Here is an 11,162-nt window from a genome sequence, read left to right as displayed (position 1 = left end):
TCTTGTAAATAGTCATGCTCAGCGCAGCAGCAGTTGGGTATTGATTTTGAAGAAATATTTGCCCCCACTTCACGCATCACTACTACTAGATGTGTCATAGTAATTGCGGCCCATCATCATTGGTACGTGCATCAACTAGACATTAAGACTGCCTTTTTGCATGGTGATTTACTTGAGGAGGTGTATGTCACTCGGCCTCCTGGCTTTGAAATTAAGGGTTCTGTGAAAATAAGATATACCGGCTGTGTAAGGCCCTTTATGGATTGAAGCAAGCACCACGTGCTTGGTATGCTAAAATACATGCCTATCTTATTAGCATTGGTTTTCAGAATACCCCTATAGAGAGCACCCTATATATCCGCAAGTGTGGAGTAGACTTGTTGATTTTGATGCTCTTGACTAGGCTGATCCCTAGCATCTAAAGAATTTAAGGCTGATTTAAAGAAGTCTTTTGAAATGTCACATTTGGGACTTCTTCACTATTATCTTGGCATTGAGTTTGTTCATGTCAAGGGGGGAATCACGATGACTCAATCCAAATATATTGGACATCTTTTGCAAAGGTTTCAGTTTGAGGATTGCAAACCAATGTCCACACCTTTGGAACCTAGTTTCCGTTCCTCTATGGACGATGCCAGTTGATGTCATACTTTATCCAGCAGCTATTGGATATTTAATCTACTTATGTCATACACAGCCTGATTTGCAATATGTAATTTCTCAATTGAGTAAATTCATGCATAGTCCTAGTACTCAGCATTGCCAGTGAAGTGTGTTTTCAAGTACTGGAAAGGCACCATGCATTTGGGCCTTCTTTATAGTGACACTTCCTCACTTACCATGCATGCTTTTACGGACAGTGGCTATGCTGGTTGTTATGACACTAGAGTGTCCCACAATCATAGGCAACTGTTTTATGCTTGGCATGTCATGTATTTCTTGGTTCAATAGTTAGCAGCCTACAATTTCTACTTCTGGCTGTGAGGCTAAGTATAGGGCCTTTACCGCTACTACAGTGGAATGTGTATGGCTTCGAAAGCTTCTTGCATATTTGGATGTTGGTCAAACCTCTCCCACCATTATCTACATGACAATCAGAGTGCTTTGGCCATTGCGCGCAACTAGTGTTTCATGCTTGCACTTTGAGGTTCACTATCATTATGTCAAGGAAAGACTGTCAGTAGGGGATATTCAATTGTCTTATGTTCCAACACAAGAAAATGTGGCTGATATCTTTACGAAAGCGCTACCTCAACCCAAGTTTGAAGCTTTTTGACAAGCTTTACACTTTTTCCCCCTTGTTACTTGATATCACCCATCCTTGTACTTTCATAGGTTGCTATATCCTTTTCTTGTTGATGAACATGTGCAACCATGATTTAGACTTGGGGGGTTCACCTAAAATATGTAAGTATAGCACGTGAGTTCATGTCGGTGTTCGGTGTCAAGACCCGGCACTTGCGTGGTTTCGGACCACCTAGTCGGCTCCGCGGAGGAGACACAACTAATACTATTATGCCCAATAAGATAAGCTTACGCTAGCGCATTGCACCACCGATTTTCCTAGGCTAAGGGAGTTAGTTGTAATATGGCCGCAGTTAGTTCCTACATCGAGAGAGATCCTTAGCATGGCTCCTAATCCTATCTCTCTAAGGGAGTCACTTTCAGAGAGAATTGACTGTAAAACAGACACAAGTAAAAAGGCATGTTCAACACAGAAAGCACTGACACAACTTAAGAGTCAATTGGAATTTCACAACACGGAGCATGAAGAACCACACCGACAATCATTGTATTCCTCAGTAAAGCCTAGCCCGTATGATGCCACAGTCCCCTTCACTCTCCACACTCTTTTCTTTACATTCGCCCAAGTACTACCCATTGGCAAGAACATTTACAAGGTTGTTCGAGAAAAAGATCCTAAGCTGTTGCCCAACAAATATGCTTGGCGGCAGTCCGACGGGATGGCTACCAACACTTGGCAATCACGGTGGACGTTGTGCAAGCAGCAAAGCCCGCAGTGGCCTTATTCTTGTCAAATAAAAATTGCTTTCTTTATGGGTAAACAAAATTTTCCTTCTGGAATTCTTGCAGTTAAGGCCTTGTCCACCCTTCTTATTTAGGTTCCTCATCCTTGGAAAAGCCTCCTGAGACAAATTTAATGGGCTTATATGGAGCATATCTAGGTTCGTAAGCCCTTCTCCTCTTGCTCACCCACTCATCCCCTAGCCCACTTTGCTCATCTGCCCGGTGGAACTGCACATCTATTGGCTTGGCATGTGGGAACCTTTTTCTTGCTCTTTCCATTGCCTCATTGGCCATTCCTATTACAAAGGCATGTGGTTCAGTGTACTCTGGGGCAATCATTGCATCTTCAAAAACTACTTGCTCTAGCCCTTTTAACCTTCTCCTCCCCCCTTGACTCCATATCCACCTATAAGGCAGTCTTCCTGTCACACTGGAAGGGTTGTTGTCCTTTCTCTTTATCCCGGGAAGCTCCATTAGTGGGGGGCACTAGCAATTCTGCTCTGTGTGTGAGTTGTTGCCTCCTCACCTGGGTCCACGAGTCACAAGATTCCCCCACTTTTCCATACAGCCTGGGGTTCGTATGAGGGGCTCCTCCTGTGTGCTAACTCCTCTACCTGTGAGCTACTTTGCCCTTAATTCTCCACCCTTGCATCTTGAATATAGGTTACTTGTCGCCCGCCAATGCTGCTGAGATTGTACCAAAAAAGAACGAAAAGCTCCACGTCTATGAGGATTACTGGAAGCTCAATGCTACAACATAGATAGATTCTTTTCCGCTTCCATTCACAAATTCAGTGTTTGATGCTACAGGTCATAAAATGTATTCTTTCTTGGATGATTTCAATGGATACAATCAAGTCCTGATGGCTCTAGATGATCAAGAAAAGACAGGTATTGTTATAGAATGGGGAGCATTTTCTTCCCATGTGATGACATTTTGTCTGAAGAATGCTCCAGTTTAAAAGTGCCATTAAGGGGAGTTACAACAAAATCAGGTGGAGGGGTCTACTTCTCAAGCTCCACCAATTCATATGGTCCAAATTGAGCCTTTTCTGGTGGCAGATAGTCCACCAATTGTGGTACAGGAAGTCACACGATCACATGAGTTAGTGACAAAAGAAAATAATTCTTTGCCAAGGGCAAAGGACAAACTCATGGAGTGGGTTGACCAAAAGCATGTCGGGGACCAGGTTGCCAAGTTAGTGCAAGAAGCAAAAGGGGTGGTCCAGAGAATGATCAGCACGTCTCATCCCAGATTCTAGTGTGGCAAGTCTGACTTTGTGGTTAGAGAAGCATAGTAAGGAAAGTATGATTGGCGTTCCCTCTTGTGGAAAGCTTGATGAAGGCCAAATTAAGAAGCACCCGTCATTCACGCAGATGACATGGGAAAAATCCGACCACCCCCCTGAGAGGAACTCACAAAGGCCAAAGAAGGCCGAAAAGTGCCAATTTGCACATTATGCAAGAAAGTTATGCAGTTCGATGTCACTCCACCGAAGAGGCATGAATACAAGTCAAAGGAAGTAGAAAGCTTCAGCTAGATGGGGGAACAAACCTCGGAGATGATAAGGCAGTCAAAGCAAAATGATACTATCCGACAATCTCTAAAGAAGAAACACTCCAGATGTGGAAAGATGGCAGCTTTTGAGTATGATCTCTAGGAGGATCTAAAGAATATGACGCTAGATCTATAATTGTCTTTAGTACCTAATTACTAGACACAATTAAACTAGAAGCTTATGGGAGAAAATTGCCTTGTTGAGATTCCAACCACACTGGTCCATACTCCGGAAGACAAAGAGAATCAATCTGCTTTCAAAGTCCAGCTAGCTACTGCAGATTGGGATGAGCGGTTATGAAAGTGACATCTCAGATACAGGGGAAGACCATCCAGGGTGTGTTTCTTGAGGGCAGATCTTAGGTAAATATTATTACAGATAAAACCCACCAGTAGCAAAACTAGGCATTGTGGAGAAAGAATTAGAACTAGCTCCATTTCTCATCTGAATGGCAGATCAAAGAAGAGTAATACCGCTTTGGTTAATCCAAAACTCTAAAATCTAGATAGTGGGATGTGATTTCCCAGTAGCTTTCATTGTGTTGAAGATGGAAGGAGTTTTCTAATCTTACCCCTTCTGTTAGGTAGGCCGTGAGACAAGCGAAGATTAAACACAATTGGGCAATGGATCAGATTACAATCCAAAATTGAAAGAAGAAAGTCTGAGTAAAAGTGGCATCACGTCATATGTTACAACAATCTATATGCCCAGTTTGTGCTAAACTGGCTGGAAGGAATTGATGTGGATGAAGAAGAAGAAATCCTTAACCAGAATCCAGATTTTGTAGGTATCATTGTTTAAAGTGGATGTGGATAAAATTGTTTCCCATTATAATCCAACTCCAGATTTGGTCCAATCTTCAACGTCCCAGAGAACTAAATTAGATGATGCATGTGTATCGCAGGAAGTTCAAGCTCTCATCCAGGTAGAAGAAAATCATGAGAGAGCAATGAAGCATAGCTATGGAGGGTCACAAGAGATGAGTTGGAAGACATGAATCTAGGTGATGCGGAGAGAATCTAAAGATGATTCACATCAACAGTAAGCTTTTTGATGCAGAATTTAAAAACAAAAACTCTAGAATTTATTAACATCATATGTGGATATTTGCATGGAGTTACAAAGATATGAAGGGAGTTAATCCTCAGTCTTATCAACATCATATCTATCTTAAGGAGGATATTGTTCCCGTCAAACAACAGTGGTACCGGATGAACCCGAATTATGCAAACCAAGTTAAGGAGGAAATTGATAAAATCTTGAAAGTAGGGTTCATATATCTAGTGAATAAGTTGACTTGGCTGTTGTGCCAATAGTGCCTGTACCAAAAAATAACAAAAATCTCCACGTTTGTGTATTTCTTGCAACACAGATAGATCCTTCATTCACAGACAGATCCTTTTCTGCTTCCATTCACAGATTCAGTGTTTGATGTTGTAGGCCATAAAATGTATTCTTTCTTTGATAGTTTCAGTGGATACAATCAAGTCATGATAGCTCTAGATGATTGAGAAAAGACAGCTTTTATTATAGAATGGGGAGCATTTACTTCCAATGTGATGACATTTGGTCTCAAGAATGCTCCAGCTTGGAAGCACCATCAAGGGGAGTTACAACAAAATCACGTGGAGGGGTCTCCTTTTCAGGATCCAGCAATTAATATGGTCTAGATTGAGCCTTTTTTGGTTGAAGATAGTCCATCATGTGTGGTACTGGCAGGGCAGTGACATGATCACAAGAGCCACTAATGAAAAAAAAGAATGCTTTGCCAACAAGGGCAAAGGACAAACCCGCGGAGTGGGTGGACCAAAAGCATGTCGGGGACCAGGTTGCCAAGTTAGTGCAAGAAGCACAAGAGGCATTCTATAATGATCAGCAGGTCCCATCCTAGATTCTAGTGGCAAGTCTGACTCTCCCATCGAGAGAAGCATAGTAAGGAAAGTACGATTTTTGTTCCCTATTTTGGAAAGCCTGACGAAGGCCAAAGTAAGAAGCAGTCGCGGATGGCCCAGGAAAAATCCAACCCCTGAGAGGAACTGACAAAGGACGAAGAAGGTTGAAAAGTGCCAATACGCACCGGATGCATGAAAGAAGTCCAATTGGACGGAGGCTGGAAAGTGCTACTTCACACAAGATGCAAGAAAGCTATTGAGTTTGACATCACTCTGCCTGAAGAGGCATGAATACAAGTCAAAAGAAGCAAAAAGTTTTAGCCAACTGGGGGAACAGACCTCGGATATAATGACTCAATCAAAGCAACATGATACTATCCACCCAGCAGTGTCAAAAGAAGAAATAGTCCATATGTGGAAAGACAATAGGTTTTGAGTATGATCTCTAAGAGGATCTGAAGAATATGAAGCTCGATATGACACTGGATCAATTGATGTCTTTAGTATCTAATTACTAGAAACAGTTAATCCGAAAGCTTGTGGGAGAAGATTGTCTTGTTGAGGTTCCAACCACAATGGTATGTACTTCGGAAGATAAAGAGGATCAGTCTGCTTTCAAATTCCAGCCAGCTTGGCGAATTGGGACAAGGCAACTCCAGAAACGACTATTCAGATACAGGGGAATACCGTCCAAGATGTTCATGGAGGATATGGAGTAAATATCATTACGGATAAAACCTGCCAAGAACTAGGAATTCTAGAGAAAGAATTATAGCCGGCTCCATTTCTCATCCGAATGGCAGGTCAACGGCGGGTGAAGCCACTTAGATTAATCTAAAACTCTCAAATTTAGATAACAAGATGTGACTTCCCAATATCTAACATTGTGTTAAAGATAGGAGTTGCCGAATCTTACCCCATGCTTTTGGGAAGACCGTGGCTGAGGCAAGAGAAGATTAAACACAATGAGGCAACAAATCAAATTACAATCCGAAACTAGAAGAAGAAAGTTCACGTACAAGTGGCATCCCGATGTTACAATAATCTGTATGCCCAATTTGTGCTGAAGAATTGAACTAGCTGAAAGGAGTCGATGCGGATGATGAAGAAGAAATCCTTAACCAAAATCTAGGTTTGGTATCACTAAATTGGCCTTCGATGAAGTCCCTTTTTGTGGCAGGACTCTTGCCAAATGTTATTGAGTAGGACATGTTCCTACATGCTTCTTCCCATGTGCTTTTTATGCTTTTATGTATATTTAAGTGCTCTTATGAAGCAAATATACATGAAGTACAAGAATTGAATCACATAGACTCTTATTGAGCTCCTCTTGTTGAAGTAGCCACTTCTTGGCGAGGCATGAAAGAATTACATCGAGTTGTGAGGCTTAGATAGATATCTTTACAAAGGATTAGATATCATTGTGTTGTGAAGTTTCTAGCTTTTTTTGGAAAGATTTGCAATTTGAAGGAAAATTCCAAGTGATGGGTTATACCATGGACCAGGCTTTTGCCCACCATAGCCCCCCATCCAGAGATGTACCTAGAAAGTTTTTGATGATAAGGCCTTGGTGCAAATGTCCTCTCGTGTGCATAAGTATGAATATGTACTCATGGAGCAGTTGCTATCTTAAATTAGCCAAAAGAATAGTAAAGCTTAACAAAATTGTATTGTGGCTAGTGAAGAGAGTTTTTGAGGTAGGCAATACTATGACTCCCTTTTGTTTTTATTTTTTCGTTTTCTTTTTTTTTTCTTTTTTATTTTTTTGTTTCTCTCTCTCTCTTTTTTTTGGTACCATCTTGCGAGCAACATGTTCTTGTGTCTACTCTCCTTTTTGAGAGAATAGGTTCTTAGGTCTGCCATGTAGCTTTTACACTCATGCTTCTCATCCAGAGGGGTGAAAAGAGCATTGTGAGTTTGTGTTTGATGTGCTCATAAGTCTCCATTGTAGACGTGGGTATTGATTCTTGAATTTGTAGCTCAATTGTTATCGTGGAGGTAGGTAAGGCATTTGGTCGGTTGCCATTGGGGTTTACTGAACACACAAGCTGTTGGATAGGTGTTATATGCACGAGAGAGGTTGAATGGCTTGCTTGGTGTTTCTTGGGTCTCCATTCTTGTCGACCATTTAGGTGAAGCTGTTGGGATTGAAGTCGGTGGTGAGGCTTTCTTCACTTTGTTTGATTTTGGCAACCATATGAAGGTATTACCATCATAATACCTTTGTTGTTGAAGCACGTTCACAGGCACCCATCTTTGATGAACATTAGGAGTTAATGGTTGATGCATTTGGTGCTGAGATTTCTTTTTTATGGAGGCTTAGGGGACTTTTTGATGCGTTTAGGAATCCAAGGTTTAGTATTACCTTGGTAGTACCCTTGAGCTTGCAGTAGTACCCTTGAGCTTACAGTAGCCTTTTTGATACCCACACTTGTTGACTTGTTGGAGTTCTTTGGGGAACTCGCATAGGCTTTTGTGGGGACGATGTTGTGTAGTACTTTTATTCTTCCTTGGCCATTGCATTTTTCATTGAGGAAGAGGGTTTGATTGTCAAGGCAACCCAGATTGGATTTGCGCCTTCATAGTAACTTTGAGCTATAAGCAGTTGCTTTTCCACCCACATGTTGATACCATTAAGATACCTTTATCTTGGCTATCTTGGTGGAGTTTTCTTTGTGGATGAAGTAGAAGGTTTTGGGCCCTCCTTCACATTGGTTGGTATTGAGGTTACGGTTTGACACTCATGGGGTTGTTGTTGATATAAGGCTTGCATCTCGTGTGGAGTGGCTATTGATGTGATGAGGCTTTTAAGCATGCAGCCATCTCCTTTGGTGAGGTTGGTCGATGAAGAGGCATTGGCTTTGGAGCTTTTCCCTTGAGTCTTTGTTTAGAGGTAAATGGTTGCGCTTGGGGAACTTTTTTAGGAATAGCTATTGATTGCGAGGTTTTGGCATTGAACTTCATTGGTGAGGATGGAGTGGAAGGGGTAGATGCATTGTCCGAGTTGGTCAGTGATGCTGATGGGAGGTCTTGATGTAGAGGGGCTTCCGAGTAAGAGGATTGTAACTTTTTACGCTGAATATCATAGAAATCCATTAGGGTCAGATCCTCTTCCTGGCAATATGGTATTGTCAACTTTGTGTCATTGACTATCTTGATGACCCTATCACTAGCAAAGCACAGTGGTGCTTAGGCAACAATAGTCCATTTATGCCCTAAGATCAAATATGGTTCTTCCAACATATACTCAACCATAAAAAACGTGTAAGTAAGGGGGTTTGTTTCAATATACATTGCCCTAAGATCAAATATGGTTCCAACACATACTCAACCATAAAAAACTTGTAATTGAGGGGGTTTGTTTCAATATACATTGTATGCTCAAAGTACCTCAAACATGGCATGTTTAAGTCATGTGAATGGAATTCTATCAGGATGAGTTATGAGTGTTGGTTGACCTAACAAATCCCATAACTCAAGGGTCATGAGATTGTGCTCTCGTGTTGGATAAAGTTATGCTTGAATTGTGGTGAGTTTAGTGGAAATTTATAATCCAACCATAATTCTTGGGATATTCTCAGTAAGATATGTTTGAAGTTCCAGTTCCTCTAAGGTCTCTTCCTCCCGTAATAGTAATTTCACAATGCCTACAAGAGTGTTCAAGGTGACTGTTTGCATGGATTCATCAATTGAATATAATGAGTCACTTACCAAGGGAATCTGGGGTAACATGGAATCTAAATTCCACATTTCCACCGATTGTTTGAGTAGCATAGCTAAAGTAACCTGGAACTTCAATGTTTTGTCCATTGGAACCTCTTGCAAGACCATTGTCTTTAGGGATGATTTTAGGCTATCCCAATGACACCCGTGTCTATTGTCATGATGTTATGACTAGCTTGAGGGCTAATCAACGTGTGTTTGTGCTTAACATCATTGCCCGTAGGGAAATCCAACCATACCATAATAGAATCTTCAAGAGAAACCATGGATGTTTAGTTTCTGTTTCAGCATTCAGATCCCATTGTTGATGCTATGCTGGCTTCACCCCATGAGAGAAGAGCACTCCTCCAAATGAGGATCTGAGAGACTACTTTAATTTTGTTAGGGATTCATCAAATTCCTCACGTTCGTTTTCAACCACATCATTCGTGCAATCTGCCTCTAATGACTCTTCTTGGCTTAATGAGTTCATTTCTATAGGGAGTGTGTTGGAAGGGGAAACGATACTCCTCTGGTTTTTGTATTTGGGTTGCTTTTTTAGGTTTAACATTATGAGGTTCAAGCACAACTAGTGATCCTATATGACACTCAACAATTCATCTCCGGGGTCTATCCCCCCATCTAGCTGAAGCTTTCTACTTCCTTTGACTTGTATTCATGCCTCTTCGGTGGAGTGACATCGAACTGAATAACTTTCTTGCATAATGTGCAAATTGGCACTTTTCGGCCTTCTTCGTCCTTTGTGAGTTCCTCTCAGGGGTTGGATTTTTCCCACGCATGCGTGAACAACAAGTGCTTCTTACTTTGGCCTTTGTTAGGCTTTCCAAAAGAGGAAACGCCAATCATACTTTCGTTAGTATGCTTATCTGATCTCAAAGTCAGACTTGCCCCACTAGAATTTGGGACAAGACCTGCTGATCATTATGGACCACCCCTTTTGCTTCTTGCACTAACTTGGCAATCTCGTCCCTGACACACTTTTGGTCCACCCACTCTGTGGGTTTGTCCTTTGCCCTTGGCGGCGGCAAAGCATTCTTTTCTTTCGTTTCACTGGCTCATGTGATTGTGTCACTTCTTGTACCGCCATTGGTGGACTACCTTCCACCAAAAAGGCTCAATCTAGACTTTAAGGCGTGAAACCTTAGACGCAAACCGTGAACTGCTTAAGGCGTGAAACATCGATTTTTTTTTGGGAGTCTAGATGGAAATTTAAATTTATTTTTTAGGGAAAATATTTTTTGAATTTTAAATTAGAAAGATATGGGCATTTTCCCAAAAAAACAAGTGGGAATTAAAAAAGTCAACCTTTTTTATGACGCCCCCTTATGGGCGCCTGTCCAAGTTGTAGATTTTGGACACCATTGCTTCATATCTTGAATGTATGAACTTTTGGTGTGTATCTACCTTGAATCCTTGATATAAGATAATGGTGGTAGCTCTTGTTAACCCTAGGAATGGGTAAACAACGTCCGAGGAAAAAATCCATCATTTTGGCCTTCGATCAACAGCCTCAAAATTTGACTCAAAAATTGAGGCAAAAAATGACCCTTAAAGCACTAAAAATCACCCAAAACAGCCTGAAAATGATTACAAACCACATTTGGGCTACTTTTTGAGTGTCTAAATGACTAAATCACAAAAAAGTCAGAGAGATAAAGTTGTAGTACTCCAAAAATACTACAACTCTCTTATACAGAGTTTTTCCAAATTCCTTTTGGAACACATTTAAAAATCGGCTGCGAAAAAGGAAAAATCTTTGTGGAAAAAAAAATTAATCTTGAGATAGGGATGGAAAATACATTTTGAGACCTCCTCTTCCATCTAGGATGCTATTGGCATGCACTTCTCTAAGAGGTCATTCACGTGCGTGTAGCGCCTAAGCTAATTAGAAACAAACAAGCACCCGTTTAACCCAATGAAGAGTACGCTAGGTCTCCTAAGGCTGTAATGGGCTGTAAGA

This window comes from Cibotium barometz, chromosome 37, assembly GCF_041138505.1.
Source record: "Cibotium barometz isolate CiBa-2024 chromosome 37, ASM4113850v1, whole genome shotgun sequence".
NCBI classification, from domain to species: domain Eukaryota; kingdom Viridiplantae; phylum Streptophyta; class Polypodiopsida; order Cyatheales; family Cibotiaceae; genus Cibotium; species Cibotium barometz.
This window is presented reverse-complemented; position numbering follows the sequence as displayed.